The 13681-nt window shown below is 43.8% G+C and overlaps 1 long non-coding RNA gene across 1 annotated transcript; it reads right to left on the reverse strand.

Moving 5' to 3' along the window:
* Nucleotides 1–1703: 1703 nt before the first annotated feature.
* On the reverse strand, nucleotides 1704–7907 carry LOC308190315. Its single transcript, XR_013947065.1, has 2 exons — nucleotides 6439–7907; nucleotides 1704–6150 (listed from the first exon to the last, which is right to left on the reverse strand). It is a non-coding gene; the product is annotated as an uncharacterized lncRNA (long non-coding RNA).
* Between the last annotated feature and the right edge of the window lie 5774 nt (nucleotides 7908–13681).

Here is a 13681-nt window from a genome sequence, read left to right on the forward strand (position 1 = left end):
CAATGGGGTGGGAGTATTGAGGTACAGTAGAAATTACAGTAGAGGGTTCATCAGAGGAAGGGGGACAGCAAAAGCAGGTCACAAACTGAATGGCAGTAGGAGGTGGCAAACAGTCTGCAGAGGAGATACAGCCATGACTCATTGAAGGACTAGTAATACATTAAAAAAAAAAAAGTAGTAATAAAAATAGCTGGAAACTGGAGAGGAAGAGTCAGCTAACATGAGTAAGATAGAGGGGAGCTCTAGACATGCAGCTACATGGCAAAAGGAGAAGCAGCTTGGAAATGGCTGTCTAACAGACCTGCATGGGGAGGGAACACCAATACATCAAACAGCAATATGGAGAGGCTTGGAATGGTTTGGGTAGTAGGGCAGTAAGCAAGCACTCAGATGAAACAGAGCTGTGAAAAATTGTCTAGGGCTCAAAATCAGGTATGTGATGGTGCAATAAGACAGATCAAAGGGAGACTGCAGCTGGGGCAGAGATTGCAGGACAAGGCAACAGAGAGGAAACAACTTCAAGAGGGGATAAAAGAAGGCAATGGAGAAATTTGGACAAAAGAGTAAGAAAATGAATGTTGCAGAAGAAGCAGCAGCCATTTTGGCATCTGGAATAGGTAGAAACAGGCATAACAGTGAGGAGAAAGGGTTCTGACCAGTGGCACAGCTAACAAAAAATAAAATGGGGGAAGGATGTAAATATGGCTGTGGAAAGAGGCAGTAAATGTAGGCTGGAGTGATGCCTGAGGCAAGACTCTCTGGTAAGTGCAAGACTATGAAGTAAGTCAGAGTGACACTGGGGAGAAAATTAGGTGATGCAGGAGGGTGCAATAGAGGTGTCAAAGGGATCCTAAGGAAAAGTCGGCTAATGGGACAAGGAGGTGGGCTCAGATGTAAAAAATAGGGAGGGTTTAAAAAAAAAAGAAAAAGAAAAAGGCCTGAAAGAGAGTCAAAGGATGGCTTTCCAGAAGATGCAACAGGAAGTCTTTTATGGGTTGAGATGAGAGCAGGCAGCAAGAGACAGAAAATACACTGCCAAAGAGGAGTAGAAATGGATGCTGGCAGAACTAGTGGTGAACAAGCTGAAGTAGGCAGGCAGCAAACAATCCCAATTGCAGGGTAGAAAATAGGGCAGAAAAAGAGACAAGATCAAGTAACAAAAATATAGTGCAAGTGAATCAATAAGAATAGAGCCATGACGGAAGGAGACAAGAATAGTTAGGTAGGTAAGGAGGGTGTGAGGGCAAGTGGCACGTAAAAGGTGAAATAGATACAGCTGTGCTGAAAGGGAGTGAGAGGGGTGCATGGTGATTAAAAGTAGGAGTGAGAACAAGTATGGCCCACTTCAAAGAAAGCTGTTTTGGCAGGGCCTTTTGCTGGGTCTGCCTGGGATGGAGTTCTTTATTCCACAGTCCCTAGGGTGCTATGTTTGGGGTTTGCGACTAAAACAGTGTTGATAACACACCAGTGTTTTGGCTATCACTTAACAGTGCTTGCACAGGGTCAGGGTTTTCTCTGTTTCCTACTCTGCATCCCCTCAGCAAGTAGGCTGGAGTGTCTAAGAGACTGGAAGGAAACACAGCTGGGACAGTTGACCCAAACTGGCCAAAGAGATATTCCATACCATACAATGTCATGCTCAGCAATAAAACTGAGCAAGGACATGTAGGATGTTTTCCAAGGTAGCCATTGTTTTGAGACTGGGAGGTGGTGAGTGATTGCCTTTGCATTACTTTTTTTTTTTTTTGTCCCCACTTTCCTTCACTTAACTGTCTTTACTTATTAACTTCACTTATTGACTGTATTAAACTGTCCTTATCTCAAGTCTTGTTGCTTTTGCTCATCCTATTCTCTCCCTGTCCCACTGGGAAGGGAGTAAGCAAGCATCTGCATGGGTGCTTTGCTGACGGCCAGGGTCAACCTACCATGGATGCAAACCCTCATCTGGAAAGGGAGGGAAAGCAGTCAGCTAAGGAGTCAGGGAGGAGAGCAGCTATGGGAAGTGGTGAAAGGTAGCTATGAGAGATCTGTAAGCCTACAGGCAAGGGAAGCTTTGAGAGCAGCCAGAAAGGATGATGAGTCTTGTCAGCAAATAAAGTATCAAGCACAAGCAGAAAATGCTGGTGATGTGGCAAGAGTGGGCTGCAGGCTAGGTGGCAAAGGGAGAGGTGCATGTATAATGGGACCAGAAGGGCAAAAAAGTGGGGAGGAAAGGGGAAGAAGAGCAAATGGCTAGTAAGCGTAGCTTCTGGGCAATACAGAGAAGGCAGGCAGCATATGGAGCAACAAGATGGGGGAAGTTAGGCAGCAGACAGAGGCTTGAAAAGACACCCTGAGCACAGGCTGCAGATGAGGTGCGATGTGCAGATTGAGAGCTGGCAACAGCAGGGGGCTGGATAAAGAGAGATGACAAACAGTCCCACATGAAAAGTGGGCAGAGAGTCAGGAGGTGGTGAGGGCAAAAAGGAGTAGTGCAGGCAAATGATGATGGGCAGCAAGAAAATGTCAAAAACACAATCGAGAAGCACAGTGTTGAGAAGTCGTGGAAAGGATGTGTTTACAAGCAAAGGAAGCAAGTGGTGTCATTAACAAGCTGGGAAGAGGTGTAGGGTGAGAGCAGGCAGCTAAGGGAAGTGGTGAAAGCAAGCAGCAAGTGCAAAAGGAAAAAGGGGTTGTACTGTGTGAGGAAAGGTGGCAATGGCAACGCATTCTTGTGAAGGCAAAGTGAGCACTGAAAATAGCCAAGGAGGGCAGAATGTGAATAGAACTGTGAAGAAAGGCAGTGGCTTGGGCAAATACAACAGAGAAAGCAGAAAATCAGGAGGGGAATGTAGGTAGAAAATAAGGCATTAGAAGCGTGGGTGAGGGAAGGCAATGTGTGGCAGTATTTGTGGGAATGAGTCAGTGAGGAGAGGTAAGAAGTGCAGGGTACATGGACTAGCAAGAAGCAGCAGCAGTAAGTGGAGGTAAGAAGCTGGGTGATGAGGGTGGATGGTGACAGGCAGTGAGTGAGCAAACGAGAAAATTGGCAGTAGATGGGAAATGGGGAGAAGTGGGAGCAGTCTGCAAACTGGGCAGCTGCTGACAAGAAAAGCCAAAGGAAGCAGCAAGAGCAGGTAGAATGGCAAACAGCAGTAAATGACAACAGAGCGTGATGCATCAAGGAGATCTGAGAAATTTCCTGGGCCTTTGGAACGCAAAAGCAAGCAGTAAGTGGAAAGGTAAATAGAGATAGCGTGGGTAGGGAGCGAACTGGACTGCTAGGAGAAAATGAGCAAGAAGCAGGCAACAAATGGACAGGTCAGAACAGGCAGAAAAGAGCAAAAAAGTCACCTACATAGTGGCAAAGAGAGAAGCTAGGAGAAGTAAAAACAGAGAGAAGCAGAGGGCTGTTGAGTGTGGGTGATGGAGAATAGAAAGGCTGTGGGACCACAGGAGGAAGGTGACAATGGGACAGGAATACAGCAAATGAAGCAGTACAGTGAGATGGGGTGGGGGTGAGGGGAGAGGCAGGGAAGGGAACTAGGTGAGGGCAGGTGCCAGACTAAGAGAAGCAGAGCAAGGCAAGGACTGGTGAGGCAATAAGGTAAGAAACAAATGAGGTGATGTGACAGCAAGAAGCAATGAGGAAAGGATAAATGGGATAGAGGACAGAAAGAAGACGATGAAGGTAGTGATAGGGATGAAATCAGCAGGGGTAAGCAGGAGATAGCAGCAATACTGGGGCTTCGAATGGGATGGTTTGTCATGGGCAGTGGGCTGTGTAGGCATGGCGAGATGGAGGAAGGGGACAAAAGGAAGTGCAAGTGGCAAACCAGTGCTAGCCAGTAATATGGTAGGATGGGGAGAGGTGATGGGCAGGTGGGCTGAGGTAACAGGCGAGATAATGAGTGAAGCAATGAAGGTGAAGGACAAAATAAGACCATGTGCTTTCCTGGCTGTAATTTATTGTAGCTTGCAAATAGTCTAGACTTTCTTTCCCAATGTGACTCTCTCAAAGAAGGAAGGATGGTGCTCCTTTGCTCCTGTCCTATCTGCAACTTTACATGGAATAGGGTATCTTTTTCTTTTCTTTTTCCTTTCTCCACAAGACAGAATTTGAAAGCTACTGACAACAATTCCTAGGTTTTTCTAGGAACTCTGAGCTGGTTATTAACAGAATCAAATCTTTGAATCTAAACACGTACTCATTTCCCTCTTGTCTGTGTTAATGAGCTGAGGTGCATACTTTTCCATTGCTATAACTGCCCTTTTGTAATGGGGCTCTGTTCAGGCATTTGCATGTCACAGATTGCCCCCCAAACTGTGCCAGCTTTGTGGATTGGAGATAGGTATAATCCACTAAGGAGGGCTCTGGCAGTCTTGCTGGAAATGGCCATTACCTGAATCTGAATGTTATGGTGTGAAAAGGATTTAAAAATAAATCTGTGAATGAAGAAATAATTGGACCCATTTTGTATTGGCCTAGTTCGTTTCTTAATAGAGGATTAAGAGTAATTTATTGCTTCAGTCAGTGCTGTGTTTACTCTCACATCAAGTGGATAGTAAATTGGATAGATGCATCATTAGCAAAGGCCATATCAAGGATTTAAAAATAAGAAAAAGAAAAAAATCATTATTCACTTTTTATGTTTACACCTGAAGTGACTGAGATTTTTAAATTGGTCTCATATATCAGTTACTTTCAATGGCAGATACATATATTTTATCACCAGAGGTAATTTCAGGATTTGTCTAAAACTGACTCATAGTGAGCAAAGATCAGCTTATCAGGCAATATCTTAAGCAGGAGCAGCAAGGAAGCAATCCAGCGGAGTTGACTCTGCCCTTTGCCCTTCTGAAGCAGATAAAATGAATTCCATGATGTTTGCTGTGTAACATGTTTCAAGTGAAACATGAAGGAAGGCAGCCCTGTTGACTTTGCCTGGAAACTAGGGCCCCTGTTCATATCAGCCCACCTGAGGAACCAAACTCATGTTTTCTGCTAGGGAGTTAAAATATTAGCCAAGTTACTTCGTTTGCTCAGTCGAGGAAGTACCCCAAAGTTCATCTCCACTGAGTAAAACAGAAACTGCCTCTAGTGACCATATTCTTAACTTTGCCCCTCCTACATATTTTGGGGAATAACCAATACTAAAACTTCATAAAAATGGGATATGCAACCAAGATTTCATGATCACCAATTCCTCTCCTGTCTCTGTTTGGTGGCAGGCCTGCTTACTACCCATGGAAGAGCTGATAGATTCTGATCATGCCATGCATACAGTGTGTATAATTAAGCACCCTGGGCAGCCTTTAGGGTGAGCGATTATAATACATTTATTTCCTGCATCAAAGAGAGCTCACATTTAATTAGTTTTTCCCTAGTGAAAGTGATACCATGAGGGACTGTCAGAGAACTCATCATTTCAGTTTTTGTACTGTTCCAAGTCAAGTTTCTTTGAAATATTAAAGAAAAGACAAAAAAAGTAAAAAAAAAAAAAATCAGGTTATTGCTGCTTTTCTATCACTCCTTGCATAAAAGTAAGAAAAGGGAGCTAGTGCATTTTCTTCATAAGTTAGAAGCTTTACTCTCAACACACACACCTCTCTGTCTCCCTGGACAGTGAGGTGAACTGAGAACAGGCTGGATGTCAGAGCTTCAAGTCGTGCTCAGCAGCACAGTCTACTTGGAGACTTGTAGCTAGTGGTGTCCCCCAGGGGTCAGTATTGGGTCCAGTCTTATTAAGTTTATTCATCAATGACATGGATGATGGATGATGGAACAGCGTTTACCGTCAACAAATTTGATGATGACACAAAGTTCAGGGGAGTGGCTGATACACAAGTGGGCTGTGCTGCCATTCAGAAGGACCTCAACAGGCTGGAGGGTAGGACCAAGAGGAACCACATAAAATAACATTAACTCCTTAAGAGCTGCTGTCAGGGGCACCCCAAGAGCTGGGTGACATCACCAGAGAGTTACTGTCACCCTACGGCCTCATAAAAGGCAGCTGGCCATAAGTACCCTGAGCATCCAGTCTGCGTCAAGTCCGGCTGGTGGCACTCGGGAGGTCGAGGTCCTACAGCTGGAACATCCGAGGTGGTGTTGCTAGTGGAAGGTGCGATGTCGAGGTCCTTCCTGTGGAACGTGAGACATCAAGGTCCTTCCTGTGGCAAGAGAGACAGTGAGGTGCTTTGGATTGCAGGTGAGGCATTCAGGTCCTTCTGCTGGAATGCGAGACGTCGACATCCTTCTGAGGGCACGTGAGATGCTGAGGTCCCTCTCGTTGCAGGCAAGGCATCCGGGTCCTTCTGGTGGGGCACAAAGTGTTAAGGTGCTCCTGGTGGGATGTGAGCCTTTGAGGTTCTGCCAGTGACCCGTGAGGGAGGTGCTGAAGACTGGAGACGCTTGACACCCACTTGACATCAGAGCAGCATCCCGCAGAAGACACTCACCTCCACACCGGAGCGGCCGCGGGCACAATGAGCCAGCCACGCCAGGAGCAGCCAGCGGAGGCCCCTGTAGAAGAGAGCTGCACCATCTGCCTGGGCCTGCTGGCTGACGCAGCTCGACTGGACCCCTGCGGGCACTCCTTCTGCAGGGTGTGCATCCAGCCCTGGGCTGCCCACAGAGCCACCTGCCCGCTCTGCCGCTGGCCCATCATAGCCATCGTGAGGCTGGTGCCGCCTGCCCGGTGCAACGCCTCGGCCTGCCGGCCACGGGGAAGGGCCCAATGCAGCGTGGGGCGGGGGCGGTGGCGGCAGCAGCGGAGCCCTTCCAGTTACAGGTCCCACAGCGTCTCGCCCAGGCACAGGCAGCACAGCCCCTCCATGCCACGACAGCTCGTCCACAGCTTCTTGTTGGACTGGGAGCAGGACGGGTGCAGACGGTCCTGGTCCCCAGCCCAGCAGGAGGAGCCGGGGGCTGGCAACCACATGGGCCGACAGGCCAGGCCCCGCATTTAAATAAAAAAAAAAAAAAAAATCCTAAAAAGCAACCCAGCTGGAAGTCATTTGGGGGATGGGAAATTATCATGGGATTGTGTAACCAGGTGAGGGCAGCAGCCATAAAGGTGACCATGCCCTAACTGGAAAAAAAGCTGATAGAAAAAGTCTCCTGAAGCTGGGACAGAAGAAAATGCCTTCTGGCCTGAGAAGCCTGGGAGCCGTGCAACAGGGTGCAGCCCTTCAGGAACGGACTGCTCCAGCATGGGCTGGTCTCCACAGAGCAGCACAGGAAGCTTCTCAGATGAAAGGAGCTCTGTTTCGGGTAAAAATCAGGCCCGTTCTATACCATTTATACCTCTTACCAGTAAGAAGACATAGGACAAGGGGGAATGGTCTTAAACTAAAAGAGGATGGACTAGGCATCAGGAGGAAATTCTTCACTGTAGAAGGGTGGTGAGGCACTGGAACGGCTTGCCAAGAGAAGTTGCGGATGCCCCATCCCTGGAGGTGTTCAAGGCCAGGCTGGATGGGGCCTTGGCCCACCTGATCTAATGGGTGACATCCCTGCCTATGGTGGCGGGGGGGGGGGAAGAGAAGACTGAGGGGAGACCTCATTAATATGTATAAATATACAGCTCTTCAGAGAAGAACTTTGAGTCCTGGTGGAATGCAGGCAGACTATGAATGCTTCCTCCCTTTGGTCTTGAACACCTCCAAGGATGGAGATTTCACAATCTCTCTAGGCAATCTGTTCCACTATCTGGCTACCCTTAGATGAAAAAGGCCTTCTCTTATATCCACTTTGAACTTGTCTTCTTTTAGCTTCTGTCAGCTGGCCCTTATCATCCTGCCCTGCACCACTTTGAATGTGCCCATCTCATTTCCTTGACAATGCCCTGACGGGCACTGTGTGATTGCTGTCAGGTCCCCCTGAAGCTGCCTCTTCCACCAGCTGAACTAACTCTGGTCCCTCATCTCCTCATAGGGCATGTCTTCCATCCCTGAACATCTGAATTGCCATCCCCTGAACTCTCTGCATTACACTGATGTCTGTCTTGTACTAGGGGCCCATGACTGGACACAGTACTTACACATGGTCCAACAAGTCCTGAGTAAAGGGAAATATTCATTTCGCTTGGCCATGTTGCTGTTCACAGAGTCCAGGGTGCTGCTGGCTACCTATGTTGCCAGGGTGCGCTGCTGGCTCTTCTCCAGCTCATTTTCCCTCTAAGATTGTTCCCAACCAGTATTCCCATGCATCATTGCATGGTATACAGCTAACCTGTGCCAGCTGGAAGAAATAGCATCAAACTTATGATGCTGTCTACCCATCAAGTGAGTCCTAGTTTGGGGCTCTCTCCTCTACCCAGCCTTTGATTTTCCCAAAGGAGGTGAGGATGTTGTACCAGGAGTGACCTACCTTTCTGTCAGATCAGCCAGAAATTAACCAAGGAAAAAAGTCCCGTGGGGGAGTGAGAGAGAAAAGATGGTATAGCAAACACCATATCCACAAGGCATCCTATTTCCCGGGTATCTTTTTTTCCAGGCTAAGATTACAGCTGTAAGCACTGAGTCTCTCCACAGAAACTCATATAGAACCATGAAATTAATTTATATTGACACTTTCTACGTTCAGAAGAAACATGTAGTTCCCAGTTCTTATTTTAAAGCAATATTAAGATAAACTGATGCTCTTCTGCCTTGCAGAAGCTATAGCTGGATAGAATGAATGAAGAGTGTTTTAACACAAAGTGCAAAGGAACAGTGTCAGTCACCTCAATGGTGTTTATTATTTCTGAAACAGCATTTTTAAGATCAGTGTCTCTCATGACTATGTTTCTATTTGCCATCTAAAAGAAGTTTCTTGAAATAAAATGAAATTATCTCACCCTCGATCTTGTCTTATTGGGGGGGAAAAATCATATTATATCATGTCCATGTCAAATTATTGCCTTCTCTGTCCCTTGCAAGAGCTCTGTTGCTACTTCTCCATTACTGCTTAGGGAAAATATTAGATATACTTCTTCTGTCAGAGCATGAGTTGATATATGGCATTACAGAGTTAAGTTATGATCCCTGACAGTATAAATGTGAAATTGGAAGTAGCTGATACTTTGCTCTACAAATAACCAAACAAACCTCAGGAGTCTCAGAGGGAAGATCACCAGTGCCCAAGTAAACATAAGCAGGATCAAGAAGAGCTCTTCACAATTGGCTGAAATCACACAGAGCTCAAATAAACACAAAAAATGTAACATACAGGAAAAGGGAAGACTCTGTGCTTGTACTGAGCTGTATGTGTGAACACTGTCATACAATAATAAATGAAACAGTAATGACAAATAGGAATGGGATAGTAAGTTGTTCCCAGATGCATCTAATCTAGCTAGTTAGCTAAAGTGCCATATAAATCCTTGTTGTGTCACCTAACCCTCCATTCTGCAAATACTATGATCAGGATGAAGTTAAATGCCAAGGAATTTGTTCATTCATTACATGACAGGATGACAGCTTACTTCAAAAACTTCTTGATGAAAGGGACACAAGACTAGAATAAATCATACAGCACAGATGCATTGCTTAACTTGCAGAAGTATAGTATATTAATTAAGTTACATTTACAAAACAAAGTACATGTGTATATTCCATGGAAATCAGAAAAATTACAAATTTAGAATAAAAAGCAACCCAAATCAATCACATTCAGCTTTTGGAACCAATTGTAGACCTTTTACCATACATTTTATGATATCTACGCCACAGTAAATACCAGGAATGATTTGGCTAACTTTAGTTAATGTTTAGTAATCTCAAATACTTAGGCTTTACATCTACAAAAGCCATTTATCGACAGAGACTTTCAGAGACTTTTAAATGTAACAAAATGATGAATATATTGAATTAAACCATCCAGAAGATTTCAGGACAAAGTCGAATTAGCTCCATTAGTCCCAAAGTGACTGAATAGAAAGAATTTTCTTATAGAGCTGGAGTAATAAGAGCTTTTTTTAAAAGTCCAGCAGCTATTATCTCTCAGATATGTATAACTTGAATGTTTTGTAATGAATCTGTGAAATGTATGAGTTAAAATCACAGGAAAATCTCATTTTTATTTCAGTGCTGTCTTCTTCTACTGCATTTTCTCTTTTGAGAATGCGTAGATTTATGTAACTTTTAAATTAAGGCCTTTGTTCCTGAATGTGATGTCACCCTCTGCTTCTCCCAGTAAAATGGCTTACTGTCTGGTACCCCTGAAGGGTATGCTTTTGTATTTGTGTTACCACCAAATGAGATGGCTCCGCTGCAGCTCTGACATGATGTAATGTGGTTTGGCTGATTAAAAATACTTTCTTCTGTGTATTACATTGTTTTTTCATTAGGAAGGCTTGTGAACTCCCAAATGATTCATCAACTGGTCTCATACCTTCCTACCCCAGAGATCTCCTCTGTTCTCCTGCTACATGCATCCTCCCTCTCCCAGTCTGCTCAGATATTTAAAAGGCAAAGGAAGTCTGAAGCCAGATGGTTCCTGCTGGTCATTAAATTCAATTTCAGCCAGAGAACTTCCTAACTTATGCAAGGAGTTCAATTCGGTTTTTGTGACAGAATCCCTTTTTATTTATTCACCCTCATTTGAGCATGCAAAAGTATGGCAAGGACATATGATACTCTGAAGTCTACTGGATTCCTAGTGGCCCTAAGAATGTATTTCAAGCGTGATTAGAAATGATGAAGATATTTTGCCCCACAGCATTACATTACTGTTATCATTATTTACCTTTTTATGGCTGTTATTATTTAGAGGATCTTGAGATTTAGAGGAGCTTGATCCCCTGAGTGATTAATTAGTTGTAGCCCAGCCAATTGGTTTTGGATTAGAGTAATAAGTAACAAATGTGTAGAGAAGACAGTGACATGAGTTAGCAGAACAGGGGAGGGAGCAGGCAACAATTTCTGTATATATCTGTATGTAAGGACCGAATCTTATTGGAAGGAGACTTGGAGCAAGCAAGTAAGCTAACATCAGGAGTCCTAGGTCATAAGAGTAGACTTGGAAGTGGATCAACAGGAATCTGATTTAAATGTCTGATTAATGTCAGGATGGATTAGGTTTGGGGGTAGGTTTGCATTTTGGTGTGGAGCAGTTCAGTTCTGTTTGGTTGTGTTGAGGGGAAAGCTGCTTTTCAAAATTTTCTTCGTATACTGACTGGTGATCTGATCTAGAAGCTTGCAAGCCCAATTTACATCTGCCAGTAATAAATAATGTTCTCCATATCAAAGACTTTACTATCAAAATAAATGAAAATTACAGGTATATGTACAGGCAAGTGATTTCATGTCTAGCCAGGAGGTCTTATTTTTTTTCTCTTCTGCAGCTGGAGCTGCATTTAATAATAAGGGCTGTCACCTTATTATCTAAAGTCCTATAAATTTTAAATATTAATTCATGCAGGTTTATTTTTAGCCTAAGATCAAGCTTCGCTTTTTGATGTTTTTAGTATGTGAAGCAGGTCTTAATATTCACATTACATTGTCTGAGTCTCTTGCATGATATTAGGAGTTGTAGTTTACATTCTGTCACCCTTGGCTGCTTTGTCTTCATCTAGGCACAGCCCCAGAACTCTTGGCACCAAAGGTGCCGCTGAGGGAGGGTCTCAGATCTACTTGGTATAAATTGTTATTCTTCACTGCTTTCTAAATGTGAGCTTGGTGAGAGAGGGAAGGAAGAGGAGAGGAAGGGAAAAGCTAAGAAGACTGGTGTTCTGGGTAAAGCTAAGAGGTCTGAGACTTAGGCTTGAGTCCCAGGTATGCTACAAAATTTCCTCATGACCTTTTAAAAGCGACTAACTATAACTACCAAAGATCTTGCAATGCTTTGGAAATGTTCCCAAGCTAGTTAGGTACCAAGAAGAGGGTTTCTATTTACCCAGAGCTCTAGGCTACTTAACCCCGAACTGAGAAGCAGGGTATCTTTAAACCTTGAGTATCTGTGCTCAGTGTTGTACTGTATTTGTAAACATCCTTTGAGGTTCTGCACATTTCAACCTTTCTCTATGAAATCCTCATTCCTTGATCACAAATTTTTTGATGAACTGCAGAGAGGTGTTATTTCTCACACTACGTTTTGATGACACCTAACAATAGATGTCATAATCTCTAGCCAACACTGTGATACAAATAAATAGGAGCAATTCTCTATTATTTGCTTGTACTGCTCTATCAGCCAGAGATAGCAAGCCAATTTTACACCCTTCAGAGTGTAAACAGAGGTAAGCCTGTGGGTAGGATGATAAGATTGTAGATTGGATTAATCTTTCAAGAAGGATAGCAGGATCTGTTTCACTTATTAGACACTTGAAGTGATCCAGATGAACTGTCTTGTTCCAGTAGTGGGATGGATTAAACCCAAAAACACAAGGAGGAAAAACAGAATATTACATAGGCATCATAACAGTGTCCATCAAAAAGTCAAATCCCACGGGCTATAGTTCTCCTTCCCCTCAGAACCTGTCTGGCATGTGAGTCTTATTGTTAGCCATCACAGGAGGGGAACAGGAGCCAGTGGTCCTGCCAGGCACGTGCCCGAGGAACTTCTGCAGACTGACATACTTTAACAAGGGAATAAAACTGTTTGTGCTGCCTCTTCCGTGAGTCCCTGCTTCCATTTGGCTGGCTGAGTGTTTTCCCCACTCTGAAAAGCATCTGGTTCCCTCCCTCCCTCTCTCTCTCTCTCTGGGTGGACTGCAGTTATTAACATTTTTTTCCTGAAGGAAACACTTTAAGTGAGACCATCTGATGCTGGTTCAGAAACTTGCATGACATTCTGCCCCAGCTATGGTGCCACTTCTTTCTCTGTCTGCTTTGCAGTGGTGTTAACCAAGTGTTTAGCTGATACTGAATCAGAAACACAGAAATAAAGCAGAAGGGGGTGAGATACACCCCTTGCCTTCTCAGCATTGAGCCACATAGCCTAACAGATGGTAGAGCATATTCCTAAAAAGCAACCACCCTTCCAGCCATTAATTGCATGGCACTCTACCCCTAGTATTCTCTGAGGCATGCTTGGCTTTTATTTACAGTGTTCTGAACTTATTTTAGGCTCCTCTGAATTATAGCCCTGATTCTGTTGTTATACTATGGATCTGAAGGTCACAAGGGCATGCTACAATTATGAAATATTAATGAGATGTTTCATTAACCTTTGCACTTTTGACTACTTGGAAATAGCTCATCTGTGCTATTTTCAAGGGAAAAAGAAAAAAAAAGCATTAGTAAAAGGAAGCAATATACTTCAATGTTATTAGAACAGTTTTTTCTCGGAAGTTACCCTGTTTTTTTGCTTTATCTTCTTGGCCTGTTCATACTTTTCATGGTGTTCTCCATTTCCAGCTTTGTCCTTTCTCTCCAGTCCCAATCCCACATATAAACAAAGCAGGGTCCTTCACAGTGGTGGAAGAGCACCCCACAAATAAATCACCCTAAATTCAGAGAACTTTGTAGTCTCATGACTGTGTTTTTAGTCTTTCCTTTCTTTTTTGAAAAAAAAAAAAAAGAGCATCAATTTTCTAACACCTCCAATGATTTAATGGTGATCTTAGAAGCAATTTTACTGTAGGTAAAAGGAGAAAGGTAACTTTCTAATGAGAACAAAAAAAAAAAAAAACTTAGTAACTGCATTTTAAATAAATGTGTTTTTTTAATGTGTTGAGATTTTCCCTTAGACAACACATTACCTAGTTCTTCATTTAGT

This window comes from Anser brachyrhynchus (assembly GCF_964034855.1).
Source record: "Anser brachyrhynchus genome assembly, chromosome: 2".
Taxonomy (NCBI): domain Eukaryota; kingdom Metazoa; phylum Chordata; class Aves; order Anseriformes; family Anatidae; genus Anser; species Anser brachyrhynchus.